A 13,487-nucleotide genomic window follows, 5' to 3' on the forward strand; every position below is an offset into this window, starting at 1 on the left:
AAATCTCACACAGTCTCTCACAGTCCGTCATTAGATGGAAGCATGTGACAGCTTGAGTTTCATTATGATGTAGAAAAAATTTTGATTGAAAAATGTAAGTGTTTGATTTAAATGAATACACAATTTAAAGCCACTAGAAAAAACTATTGCTGCTTGCTGTAAACAACATTATTGTGTGTTGTAAACCGTTTATTACCTTCGCCTGGAGGTTAGGTTTTTGTCTGCGTTTGTTTGTTTGCAGGATTATGCAAAAAATGACAGGTTACCTCGACACTTTCTTTTACATTGTATTTTTTGACATTTAAATTTAGTTCTTGGAGAATAATTTCTGGATCTTGATCAAAAAGATGAATGATATTTATGAGTAAGCGCAATTGGGTGCAGATCCAAATAAAAATCCTGCTGTGTTTTCACAAGGGGAATGTGGGCCTTGGCAGAATGAGTGCCATTTTTGTTAAATGTTTGTTTCTGACTTATAAATGCTATAATGTCTTTACCATTAAATATTGTTTTTTAGTAGTGTTTATGACATTTTGGTCTGTATTTAAATTACTAATTATATCTTAAAATTCTTATTTTACCAGCACAAGGTTCACTTTGCTGATTATCAAATTCTGGTTGTGAGTGTCAGTTCACCATTGAAGCGCTCAGTCATTAGTTAGCTGCCATTATAAATCTTCCTCCTTATTAGAAACGCAACAAGCTTGATAGTTGCAAGCCACTCACAGACACTCTATCAAACCATTGCCTTATTGATCGGCCTCTCTCCCCTCATTCACCTGGGCTCAGATGGATGGACTCCGGGGTGTCAGTCAGTCCTGTGACTCAGATCCTTCTGAATGTGCCTCCTCTCACTCACCTCCTGCAGCGATGCCTCTGCTCAAATGTCAAAGTAAATGAGCTGGCCAGGCTGTGCGACCGTATGGACTCATCAGGCCACTTTCTAGTACATGTTTTTTTTACAATACTCTTATATCTCAAACACACACACAAACACACACCTTTACCCTCTCTCCAAATCACTCTCCAGCCACCCCCCGTGGTTCTCAAGGGGCCCAGGGTCATTTGCTCGCTTATAGGTGTAATTAAAGGTCTGTTCATTATTTAGTCCACTCTGGGGGGTGGCCCATCCTCGGCCACATCTGATTAGTGTGTGACTTGTTGAATGTAGAAAAAGGCCCACAAAGAGCATCAGTTTATCGCTGAGTTTTTAGTCTCAGCAGAGCAAACGCATAAAGAAAGAGCAGCAGTCAGGAAGTCACATATAAACTCCACTGCATAGATCACTTCATTTTACAACACACAGACACTGGCATCAGCTCTTATCACCAAAAACTCTCTTGACATCTTCATCAATGTCTTCTACGTGTATGTCACAACATTTTCACTCGGAAATATTTGTTTTCTTTTTACATTTTTGTGTCTGTTGCGCGTTAGAAGTGTCATCAACCCCTTCCATCCCACTGTGTTCAAACATCCGATTCTCTTGTAATTCTATGGACTTTATACTAGGAGGCCAGGTGGAGAAAGTCTGCAGAACCTGTGGAGCCTCTCACTCTGACATTTGTGTTCACACATGCATTCCGGAGAAAATACAGAGTATCTGCAGAGTTCAGTGCATGTCTGAAAGCAGCTAAGGGGTAACCTGGCAGATAGTGATCTAAAGAGCGCATACCAGGTCAATAAATCTGAAAGGTATTTAGGAGCAAGGCTGTTTAAGGCCTTAAAAGTGAGCAACAATTTTAAAATCAGTATGAAATCAAACAGGGAGTCAGTGTAGGAAGGCGACTGCACGGGTGATGCAGTCAAGTCTTTTTGTCCCCATAATATGCCGAGCGGCAGCATGTTGTGCCGACTGGAGATGGTGCCCTGGCTGATTCCTGAGTAAATTGCACTCCAATCACCACTGTTGAATTTAAGCAAATTGTTGGATGATGTGTTGTCTGCAATAATAATTCATCATGACTTTGAATAAGCAAACCGATGGGCACGATGTATGAACAGAGGGCGGGGCAAGTAGAGAGCCAAGAGTGACACCACATCTTAGCTGAGCTGTTGAGGATGTAACGTAGTAACAAGAGGAACCAAGACAGTTTGATTCTATTTGAGGGCTAAGATCACAGTAAACCCAGAGCAGTAACGCAATGAGACTAGTGAGAGTGAACCAAACTAATAAAGTCTGACAGGTAAACAATGAACTGCAACTCAATATAAAGCATTTAAAGCCCATGGAAAGCCACAGATCTGAAGGGATTTTCTCTGTAAATTGATCACTTACAAGTGATTTGTTTCATATTGTTCCATGGCTTATCAAACATCTTAATGGCTAATTTTTCTCTCTGTTGATTAATTAATTAGGTGATTGTTTTAGCATAAATTAAAAAAAAGTCTGAAATGTCAGGACTCAGATTAAGACTTGCTCATGCTAGACTAAGGCAGAGAGTGTAGTTGAGATATATGAACTGGACCACACCAGGCTGTTAAGTGTTTTGATCGTTGCCGTCCCAGCTTGCTCAGCCCCTGACCGACTCTTCACCTCCATCCCCAAGGGGGATAATGACACTAATACCTGTAAATGGCAGCCTGGGAGAAGGAAGGCAGGGGGCACCAGGCCCTTTAAACCAATTTCAAGACCGTCAATTAAGCTGGTGATTTGTGTTGGACAGAAATCACTCTGGCACTGCCACTTCAATGGCCCCCTCTCTGCACACATACATACTGTTCCTCTATCCCACAATCCTTGGGGGACTCAAAGAGCCATTGATTGGTTGAGCTGTTCGCCCCTCAGACAGATCGATAATCACTGTGTTCTCCAAGCGCTGTGCTGGAAGGGTGAGGCTGGGTAGACGCTCATTTGCCAGTTCCCATGGGAACTGTTCCGAGTCCTACCGGATATAGCGCCTTAAAGACCTCCTCAATTTTCTCCCAAAGTTTCTCCTTTGGAAGTTTTACTCAATCAACCTTTGAGGACAGCTCATTTTGTGTCAAACGCTAAATGCTTCAATTGGCAGTAAAACCGTAACAAAAAAGGTGTCCAAGTAAGAGGGTATCTTGGTTTTTATTGGTTCTTTCTTTTAAGACAGATTATAGTGGTGTGTGTGGTACGGTACAATAATGAATTTCTCTTTATTAAAAATTGATTTCCATTAAAAGTAATCAAACTTTTCATGGTTCTAGATTGGTGGGAATTTTTTTTGATTGCGAAAACCTATTTGACTCCTACTTTTAGAATGACTACCAATCTACACAGAAGAGTTTGAATCATTACATTCATCAATCAGCTGTACCGTGCCTCGCTCCAATATCAGCTGTTAATAGTCTGAACCCTGAACCCTGAAAAGGATTGGCAGGGTATCGCTGAAACCATGAAAAGCTGGGAAAGTTTAGAGCTGTATCTTCTGATGCATCAATCTCAAAACCAATAGCTTAGTTGTCTTGGGCATGAATCTCCCCTCAGTACCAGCCCTGAATCGTTTGAACCATCAATCTCCCCTCTATTAGACTTGTGCTGTCTGCTCCATGGCCATGTCTTCTCATTGGAGTTATGGGTTGAGGGGAGATGAGGGGGGGGGACTGTAGACGGATGATAGAGACATGCAGGGGAGGAGTAGTGCAGGCAGAGGTTAGAGCAGGCAGAGATATGCTTGGTATTTAGGCAGGGATACATGAGAAATGGTTGTATCTGTCACATCCTGCACTCCTGTCTCCACTCGGTGGTCCCCGCCACTCTGTCCGTACATGGCGGTGGCTAATAAAGAGTCCTGCGCGGCCCTATGTTCAGGTCATAAAACCAAATTAAAATATTAAATCTGTCAGGGCCCGTCCTCGTAAATAAAGCCATATATTACTCCTCCATCTATAAAAGTGAAAAAGGGTCGGCATTTTATGAGGGGAAGAGGAGCAGCCCTATTTCAGGTCTGATCGCAAAAAGCCACAGCATCACTGCCCTCACCTGTAGACCAAGCTAATTATTCACTGTGCAGGGATGGAAAATAAAGATGGATCCATTGAGAGTCAGATTCAGGGTCACTGTGATTTTTTATCTTTATCAATACCTGGATGAAATAACAAAAAAGGTTATAAAATCTGCATGAAATATTTGGATGGCTGCAGTAGATATATTATGCAGATCTTTCACAAAGAAATATATATATATATATATTTAATTTTCTGACGGATATAATAATGTAGTTCATTAAATGTTTCATAGTTGGTCTCATAATTGTGTTTTTTCATCTCAAAGAATAGTCTGATATTTTGCTGTACAGAGCGTGATGCAATTAATTACTTGGAGTTTAGTCTGACTAAACATTTATAACAGAAAAAACAAAAAACAGGAATTTGTGCATTTGTACTAAACTAGATTCAATGATAAGTCTAATATAATTTCCAAATCTTCATTCTGTATACATATATTTAAGCTCACAATTGCATAAGATTTTAAACTGCAGTGTATATCAAAAGTAAATAACATATACAAGCTAAGAACCTTTCCAAGGTTACTGGTTATCAGAAGTATTTTTAGAATATCCAGTCTGAAATCTTATTTTAAAGGATAAGACTGCAATAACTTAATTGTTTCTTATTGGTTACAAATCCCAGTGAGAACAAGCAATGAATTGATACAAACAAATATGAATATACTGTAGTTAATCACTATTATGTTTAGCTGTCACAGAGCTCCACTCTCTTCCAAAAAGCAGTGAGCCAACACTGGGTGACCACGGCACTGTAGTTAATCTTTGATCCCACATACGTTGTCTTTGGTCTTGAACTGTTGCTGACAGTGTTAGCAATGCTTTGCATTCACCGCTGGCAGTTGACACGTGACTTATGAGACCCAAACAGTAGCATGGATGCAAGACGTTAACTTTGCAACAGTGATTTCTTCTAAATTTAAAAAGTATAAATGTTCATAGCTTGCCATATAACTGGTTCTGTTAAATAGCAGAATGCACCACTTGTCAATACAGCAGTTGTATTAGATTTATAGTAAGTGCTGTTCTCCTGCCATGCCCACTTGAGGGTTGTACTAGCTCAGCTCAGCTTTTGTGATTTCCATTCAGAGTTGACCGGCCTCCCACAGCGGCCAAGTCCAGTGGTCCCTGAGATCAGAGCCATTAGCATTAGCAGGTGGAAGGGATGTTGGGATGGACGTCCACCTGCTACTGGGCAGCTGTTTCTGCCCCCTTAGCTAATTGGCTGGCAGGTGGCCGTGACAACTCAAGTGTGTCTCAGCCAGAGGGAGGAAGAGCGAGAACAATCAAGTATCCCACTATCCTGGACCAAAGATGAAAAGGCTTCCGCAGAATGAAAACAAGAAAACAACACATTACACACAATACACACAGGCTATAACGCACATGCACACGCGCATATGCAGAGGCTGCAACACACACATGCCTGCACGGATTCATAAACTCACTGCTTGTGGGTATTTGCTCACAGTACCCACAAACCTGACATGAACACATGCGTGCACGCACACACACACACACACACACACACACACACACACACACACACATATACACACACACACACACACACACACACACATACTCTTCCTCTGTCTATTTTATTTTGTCAAACAAAGTCACACATACAATTTCACGTACACAGTAACACACGCACAGTCTTTGAGCTTTGTAGAATAACCTTGGCGCCAGCATGGTGCCTGCTTCGCCAGTCTGGTAGATAGATGGTCCTCGACGCAGGCTGGCACAGGCTTTTCATTATGTTCGCTACCAATCCATAGAAACTGGCCTTGAGTTTTGGGATTTCTTCCCTTTTTCTTCTCTCTCATTTGCTACAAGCTTTCAGTTTACTCTGCTGCACCGTACCTGCTCTGTCTCTCCGTTGTCAGTGACAATCCTTTTTCTTTATCTATTGTCTTTTAGATGCTGCAATTCCTCCTCTCCTTTCCTTTCCTCTCCTCTCCTTTCCTCTCCTCTCCTTTCCTTTCCTTTCCTTTCCTTTCCTTTCCTCTCTCCTCTCCTCTCCTCTCCGGCTTAATTAGGATGTGGGGGAGCTGGTTGTCGGTTGAGTAAGCTCAGTATCAGATGATTAATTGCTGGAGGGGGGTACAGCAGCCCAGGGGCAGTATGGCTGGGGGAACACAAGGTTACAGGATGGTATAACCCTCATCCTTCCTTTACTTTCCTCTCTCCCTTTTTTCTTTGTCTTCTTCAGCAACTTGCTCTCTTTCTCTTTTTCCCTTCTCTTCATCTCTGTCTCATTTACCCTCTCTGTCTCCCCTCTCTCCTTGTTGATCTGTTGTAAAGCAAATTCCCCACAGTTCCTTTCCTGACCTACGCATGTTTCCTGGCCGGGGCCGCCTCAGAGAGGGAACATCGCTGCACATATGTGTGCCGTTGATTAAGATGAAAGGCCGAAGGCAGACAAACAGCAATGCAAACCAGATGTTCATCACTGCAAAGATCATTAGCTCTGTGTACTCATTAACAAGCCTGGTTTTATGTGTTTCAGCTGGTCGGACTGTTCAGCCTCTCATGCTCTCCCTCTGTGTTTGCAGCAATGTTTGCCTGAAGTCTGTGGTGTGGTGGTCATTGGTCTGCTGACCTTGGCTGCCAGCAGGTTGAGAGTGTCAGACTGTGGCTATGATTAGTTTGCAGATAGTGGACCTTGTCTTTGGTTGGCCAGAGGGCAGAAAATCTATTATGTGATTGGTTGGTTGGCACGGTGCTCCGCGGTGGCAGCATCAAGCAAGAGAGTATAGCCTGGACTCTAAATTTAGATTAATGGAAGGGTAGCCGGCTAAGTTTGTAATTAATAGCAGTGACCTGCAGGGGTTGCACGTATTACTAAAGCCTGAACAGAGCTGGACACCTCCCTGACCCATACGCACCTCACACACTCTGTCACAGGGAATGGAGACCTCATCTATTTTCTCAGGGTCTCTTTTATTTATGGCTTGTTTGACTTCACTGTTCTCCGCGAAATGCTGTTCGGCAGGCAGCGCGTGTTTGCTTTATTGTGCGCGGTCACAAAATGCTGTCGTGTTTCAGTTTGTACCTGCGAAAGGACAGCAGCCCACCTCACACAAAGCACATTCTGAGACAAAATGCTGCTTCAGCTCTTTGCAAGGAACTCGTCTTTGACCATTTTGTTTGTACCTGAAAGTGTTTTTCCATCGGCCATTCTCTGGCTAGAACTAGTATTTTCAGCTGTGCTCCACTTCTCCCATTCTCTTAGCATTTTCACTTTCACTTTCTCTCTCAGTATTTTCACTTTCTCTCCCTCCCCTGCCTGATGCCGACTCTCTCTCTCCCTCCATCATATCGAGCTGTCTGTCAGTGTGGGGCCTCATGTCTCTCCCTCTTTGATGGATGGGGAACACGTAGGAGGAGCAGCCGTCCTTAATAGACACGGCGGATTGAAACGCTGGGGAAGTAAATGTTAAGGGCCTCATAAAACATCCACTTCCCCACCCTCGTCCTATGCTGCCCTCCCCCACATCACCCACACACCTCCCTCCCACAATCAGCCTCCTTCCTTCCCTAAATCTCCACCTACGCACCACCATCAACTTATCAGTTGTCTGCAAGTGTTTCTGCTATAGCGACTCTCTTTCTTAATACTTAGTTACCTTTATTTTGGAGCATATAGAAATTTGTGATTGTGAACATGCTATTGTATTCATGTGACCTGCTGCATCTTTCCTGTGGTGTGATAATAATGATGGATGGACTCACAGGAGAGACGACCGCCTTCTACCTCAGCCAGACAACCGTGCGTGCTGTATATCAGATTGTATGACAGTTTCCAGGAGTGACATGTCACCGTGTATCTACAGTGACCGTGGCGGTCCCTGACCCCAGGTAACCATCAGCTCTTACTAGGATGTTGAGTTGTAGGAAGGGGATTAAGAAGACATTGGTAAAGTTGATTTATTTCCTCTCGCCTCGGGCAGAGACAAAGCGACCATGTTAAAGAGCCTCCATCAATAAGCCAGAGCTCTGTCTACCATGTTTTGCGAGAGGGGGCAGGGTCTGCTTTTAAAGTTATAGCTGCAGGGTGATAGCTGTATCACCAAATAACTCAATTCCCCCCAAGGTGGAAGGGTCAAGAGGAGTCAAGGACAGTGGCGAGGTGGGGATGGGTGGAAAGTGAATTTAGCAGGAGAGGGGAGGCTTACTGTTTCATCTGGAGCATTGACCCTGGTCATAATTCCAATTGCCTGACTTGTTTGATGCAGAAAGAAATCCCTCAGCGTGAAAGGAATTGCCTTACCAGCAGCAGCTGTGTGTGTGTGTGTGTGTGTGTGTGTGTGTGTAGGAGAGCCTATGACCATGATTTAGATCCTCAAAAACGGACTCTGAATTTAAAATTTCACAGTGGAAAACAGCTGAAGCATATGTATCTGCCTGAGAAGACAACCTGAAGCCAATAAGTGGGCTCTGCAGATTCAGCCATTAATCATCATAATGCAGGAGGCATCTAGCGATGAATTAGAATCCCCTGGCCCATGCCACCTCAATAATCCAATTATTTAAAAGCCAAAACAGAAGTTATAGTTCTATGTTTAAATCTTTAAGGTGAAGGTCGACACATTACAGCATTGAAAGGCAAAAGGCATCTGCTCCCTGGTGTGCTGTTATTCCCTGACAGCCGTATTTTATAGCCAGCATCAAGACTTAAAAAGCGAGCTCTTGCTGAGGTCATGTTAGGGAGCTCAGGACAAAACATTGAATAATGTCATGTTTGGTTCTTTATACAAGCATAAGGCACTCAGAAGAATTTATGACTAATATGCTGATTTCAGTTGAAGCTGTAATTCTGTTTTGAGCAGGAGTCTGTAAGAAGGTGCGAGCAGCAGAGCTGACATTATTCTACAGGTAATGAGCAGGAAAATATTTGCTGAATAGAGATATCTATCACTGAAATGAGCAGAGTGTCAGCACATTATAGAGAAGATTCTGAGAGTAGGGACAATGGCAGAGCTTCCCCAGCAGTAAATACTTAATAAAATAATAGGTATTTGAGTGGAGAATACAACATGCTTGTTCAGGTGTTGAGTATTGTATGTCTGAAAACAAGTCTTTGGCTGGGTCACCGTTGTTGTAGCCTGTGTGAAGATTTTCAGAACAATCGACAATTGAAGTTTCACCTTCCTCTCTACGAATGCAGCTGAACTCCTATTCTTTGGCTTTAGCTGCGTTCACACATACACTGTGAAGTTCTGATACTTTTCCTGGAATTTTCCGGAGGGGCTGGATATGAAATAGCAGATGTCCAAGTCAGTTACTGTCAGCTGCTGGCAGCCCCCCAGTAAAATGTCAGAATGAGCAGGACAATGTTTGGAAAAAGAGAGTAAGACAATGATGTTTCTCTCACTGGACAGACACAAAAGTGGAAGAGTTCAAATCAAAAATCATGATGTGGCAAACACGTAGAGGACGACGATCAAGATGTCAACTTGGTAGGACAATAAGGTCAGAGAGCTTTTTAAATTAAGGGCCCACAATGACATTTACTAACAAGTTACAGGGTGCACAGCGGAGTCTATACGTCATGTCCTGCCTCCTGCATGCTTCACCCAGGCACCACTCGACTCATTGTCCAGACTTTTCCCTGTCGTTGTGAAGAATTTCTGACCTGCATCTGATGCTGCGTTCTTTAAATGTGGAAAATGTCCACACTCAATTTTATGGACATTTTATGGAGTTCATGTCTGAAAACAGATTTTGATTAGGCTGTGCTTTAGTTCAAGGTACCATACTGGCCAGGACAGTTTCTACATAATATGAGCCTGTAAAAGCCAAGCAGGGATATGAACACATTAAAGTGGCGTGCCGCAGATCACCATCAACTTTCTGCTGAGGCTGTTTGTGGATAATAAATGATCAACCTCATTGTCTTTCTGTGTTAACTAAATAATTAGCACTTATATTTCAAATTAAAATACTGAACATGTACTATTATTATTCTTACTTTTGATCCTTGGTGTGAGTCAAACTTTTAAACACTCAATTCTACATTTACCATAATTGTATTCAGATTTGCTTTTACTGAAGGAAAGGATCTTCATAAGTCTCCCCAACTTTTCCCTGAGCTGAATACGTCCAACTGGGTCTTTTTTGGCCACCTTTTCAGACATTCCAGCTCTATATGTGAAATAATTAATCATCAGCCTGTGGACCGCTTATAATTTGCTTAAATGTCAGACTGCGGCTTACTGCATGACCATCCATTGACAGAGAGAGGTCACATTTAAGTCTAGTCGTCCAATTACCTTCCTGCAATGATCCCACTCTCCGTCGTAGTTCTCTCTTTTTACTGAGTTGTAAACGGCAAAGCCTCGCCACCGATTTTCCCTTCATTCAAAGCTATAAAAGATGGTCTCTGCAGTGAAAAAGTCATTTAGACATTTTAAAGATGGGCCATAGTCAAACGTTTCTACTTCCTATAAAAGAGTCTAATAAGTCTGAAGAGGAAAACACCCGTGGTGAACCAACTTGTTTGTCCGTCAACAGTTTTTTAATGTTAGGCAACAGGAGCTTTACTTTTACAGCTGTCATGCATCAACCATTTGCAGTGAGCTTCTTTAGAGAAATATGCTGCTGTTAGGTGACTGTTACCACTTCCTGCAGCTCAGTCCGGATTTCAGCAAACATCTGGGCCCAGCAGGACACAGGCCTCGGGCATGCTTCACAATCCGCCTGTTGGTGAATATTCAAGTGTAAAAGAAAATCTCTTTACAGAGAGAAGAGAAGGAGCAAAATAAATTCTCACTTGAGTGATCCCTGCTTCCTCCTCTGCAAATAAGAGAGAAAGTGGTAAAATGTGGTGGAAGAAGAAAGACGAAGGAGGAAGAGGAAGCAAATAATGACTGATTGAGGTGCTGTGTGTCGTCTGCAGCTGAGTCTGCAGACCGTTGGGTTAGTGATGAACTCATGCAGGGGCACCGATAATGATATGAGTGAGTGTGTGCGTGCTCCAGGAATTTCTCATGTCGTGGAGACACGAAATCCACCTACACAGTCACATCTTTAGCAGTTGTCTTCATTATAGGGACAAAAAATAAGTCCCCATACCATAAGTTATTAAATCTTAAGTCAAAGGCATGTTTTAAAGTTATAGGATAAAGTTAGGCCGGTTAAGGGTTGGTTGTATAGGGGGCTTTTACAACTTCCTTGTTTGGTCTAGACCTTCTGTCTTTTCAGTTTAGTCTGAACCAACATAACCATTACCAACCAACCAAAATTATTTTACGACCAAAAGAAGTGGTCTCGGTTCATTTCCAGTGAGAATATATTTTTGGGGGATAATTCTGACTTGCGCCCAAATGCAGGAAGTTGAGACAGCATAAAACAATGGAGGCAGAAAAAGAAGCAGGAGCTGCCCTCAGGATTGCTTCTATTGTTCGCCTCTGATAATATACAGTTTAAACGATGAGGACGTTCATGTAGCTGGTAGCAATACCATGCAATACAGTGGGAGAGGAATTAAGAATCAGTGGGTTCATACATTTTCTCCTTTAAAAGGAAATAATTTTTCGATGCAGTTTATTCATAAAAGAGTACAGTAGTAGTAAACACGCTGACATTAGACACGCGGCCGTCTCCAAACCAATCAATGTCAAGTATATGTACTGTAAATCATTGTAAAAGCCAGTGTAGGTGATGGCGACGGGACGTATTTACGTCATACAAATGTTTAAATTCTAATGTGAAACAAAAACTAAGCAGATCAAATGAAAGCAATGTGACGAAGACATGAACCTTGGTTTGGATTTTCAGGTGTGAAAACGGCCCTTCGTCAACAGGACATGATTGTCAATATATTGTCCTCTGTAGTCATGGAGACACAACTCTGTGTGTGTTAGTGAAAGAGTGTGTGTGTGTGTTCCTTTTTTCCAAAGAAAATGAAAAATATCAGGGCCCCCCTTCTATGTCTTTGACTTATCAAGCAACAGTCCCACAGAACCGAGGACTGTCAGCAAGAAACGAAACCTGCAGAAATGTGTGTGTGTTGGGTCTAGTTGATAACTTGGGGCAATAGGGCGCTGGAGGGAGATGAAGCACTGCACTGAGGATGTGCTGGAAAAGATGGAAGCAACTCTGGGGCCCCCAAAAAAAATCCATCAGGCTGCAGTTTTTGAAGGACAGTTTCCCAATGAGAGTCTCATCCCATCAACCCTTGGGCTGGGCCTCTGTCTGGCCTGGAGAGAGCTCCTCCCCATGAGAACACGGCTGTTTCTGGCTGAAGGTTATAAGAGAGGAAAAAAACGGACAGGAGGAGAGAACAAGCTGGCGAGAGACAGTGATGGAGAGGTGGAAAGCTAACCTTTACCAGCTCTTGTTTTATGTCTCACTCTCTCCTCCCTCTCATGTTTATCAGCTGATATGAGCCCGTAGCTGAACACCCTCTCTCTCCTCTGAAGAGTTTGGCATAAACACTTCACAGTTACATGAAAGGAGGAGAAATTGTAACATTTCACACCTCCCTCCTTCCCTCCTGGTTTACCCAAACACACACACACACACACCCACACATACACAGTTACCGACAAACTCGCCAGAAGTATGTGCGCACACACAACCACACATTCACACCTGAACGTCTTCTAAGGGAGTGAATAATTACTTTGCCAAAGGGCACAACTGTGATCCCTGGCTGGTATTTAAAGCCTTGTCACTGAATTTAAATCACCCTCCTCTCCATCGCTTCCTTTAGTTAAGTGGAAATCCTCTTTTCGGGCTAATACAGAGATCACGGCCCTAATGTCTCCATCATGGCCTCCAGCTAATACCACCACATTGCATGACACAGACACCACAGCTTGAATTTCCACATTGGCATCGATGTGTGAAGCTATTTGCTGTCACCTTCTACAATCCAAACTCAGCTCTGTGTTATTGTGCAATTAGATGCAGAGAGGTGTAAAAACCTGCAGCTTTGATATCAATTTCCATCTCAAACTCTTTTCTCTACTTAAGAATGATTTATTGATAAAAAAAATATCTTTCAAGCGGAGGTAGTGAGTGTTGATTTGATGGAGGTGTGTGTGAAATTCTGCCCAATTAGTATCATCATTTCTTTCCCTCTTTCCTCTGTGTTGTAGCCCTTGGCCATGTGTGATTTTTTTTTTTTTTTTTTGCAACAAGCTGTTACAGCCTCCACTGAGACCCCCTGCTGTTTCCTCAACCCCTTTACAGCACTGTTGTGTGTCCCGTGATGCTCCATGGCTGAGGCTTGGCCCAACTGGATGTCTGCTCTACTCCAGGCTCTGTGATTGACATTTGCAGGGCAGAGCGACTGTTACGATGCTGGAGCATGAAACTGTGTGTGTGTGTGTGTGTGTGTGTGTGTGTGTTTTTGTGTGTGTGTGTGTGGGCAGCAAGCGCATGTGTACATTTGCATTTACACATTTGAGCCTGCAGTAAGAGCATGACCATGACCACCCTGACACACAATCCAGAATATCAAAGAACATCAAGTCGTATTTGAATTCAGCGAATGCA

This window comes from Paralichthys olivaceus, chromosome 5, assembly GCF_024713975.1.
Source record: "Paralichthys olivaceus isolate ysfri-2021 chromosome 5, ASM2471397v2, whole genome shotgun sequence".
Classification (NCBI taxonomy): Eukaryota; Metazoa; Chordata; class Actinopteri; order Pleuronectiformes; family Paralichthyidae; genus Paralichthys; species Paralichthys olivaceus.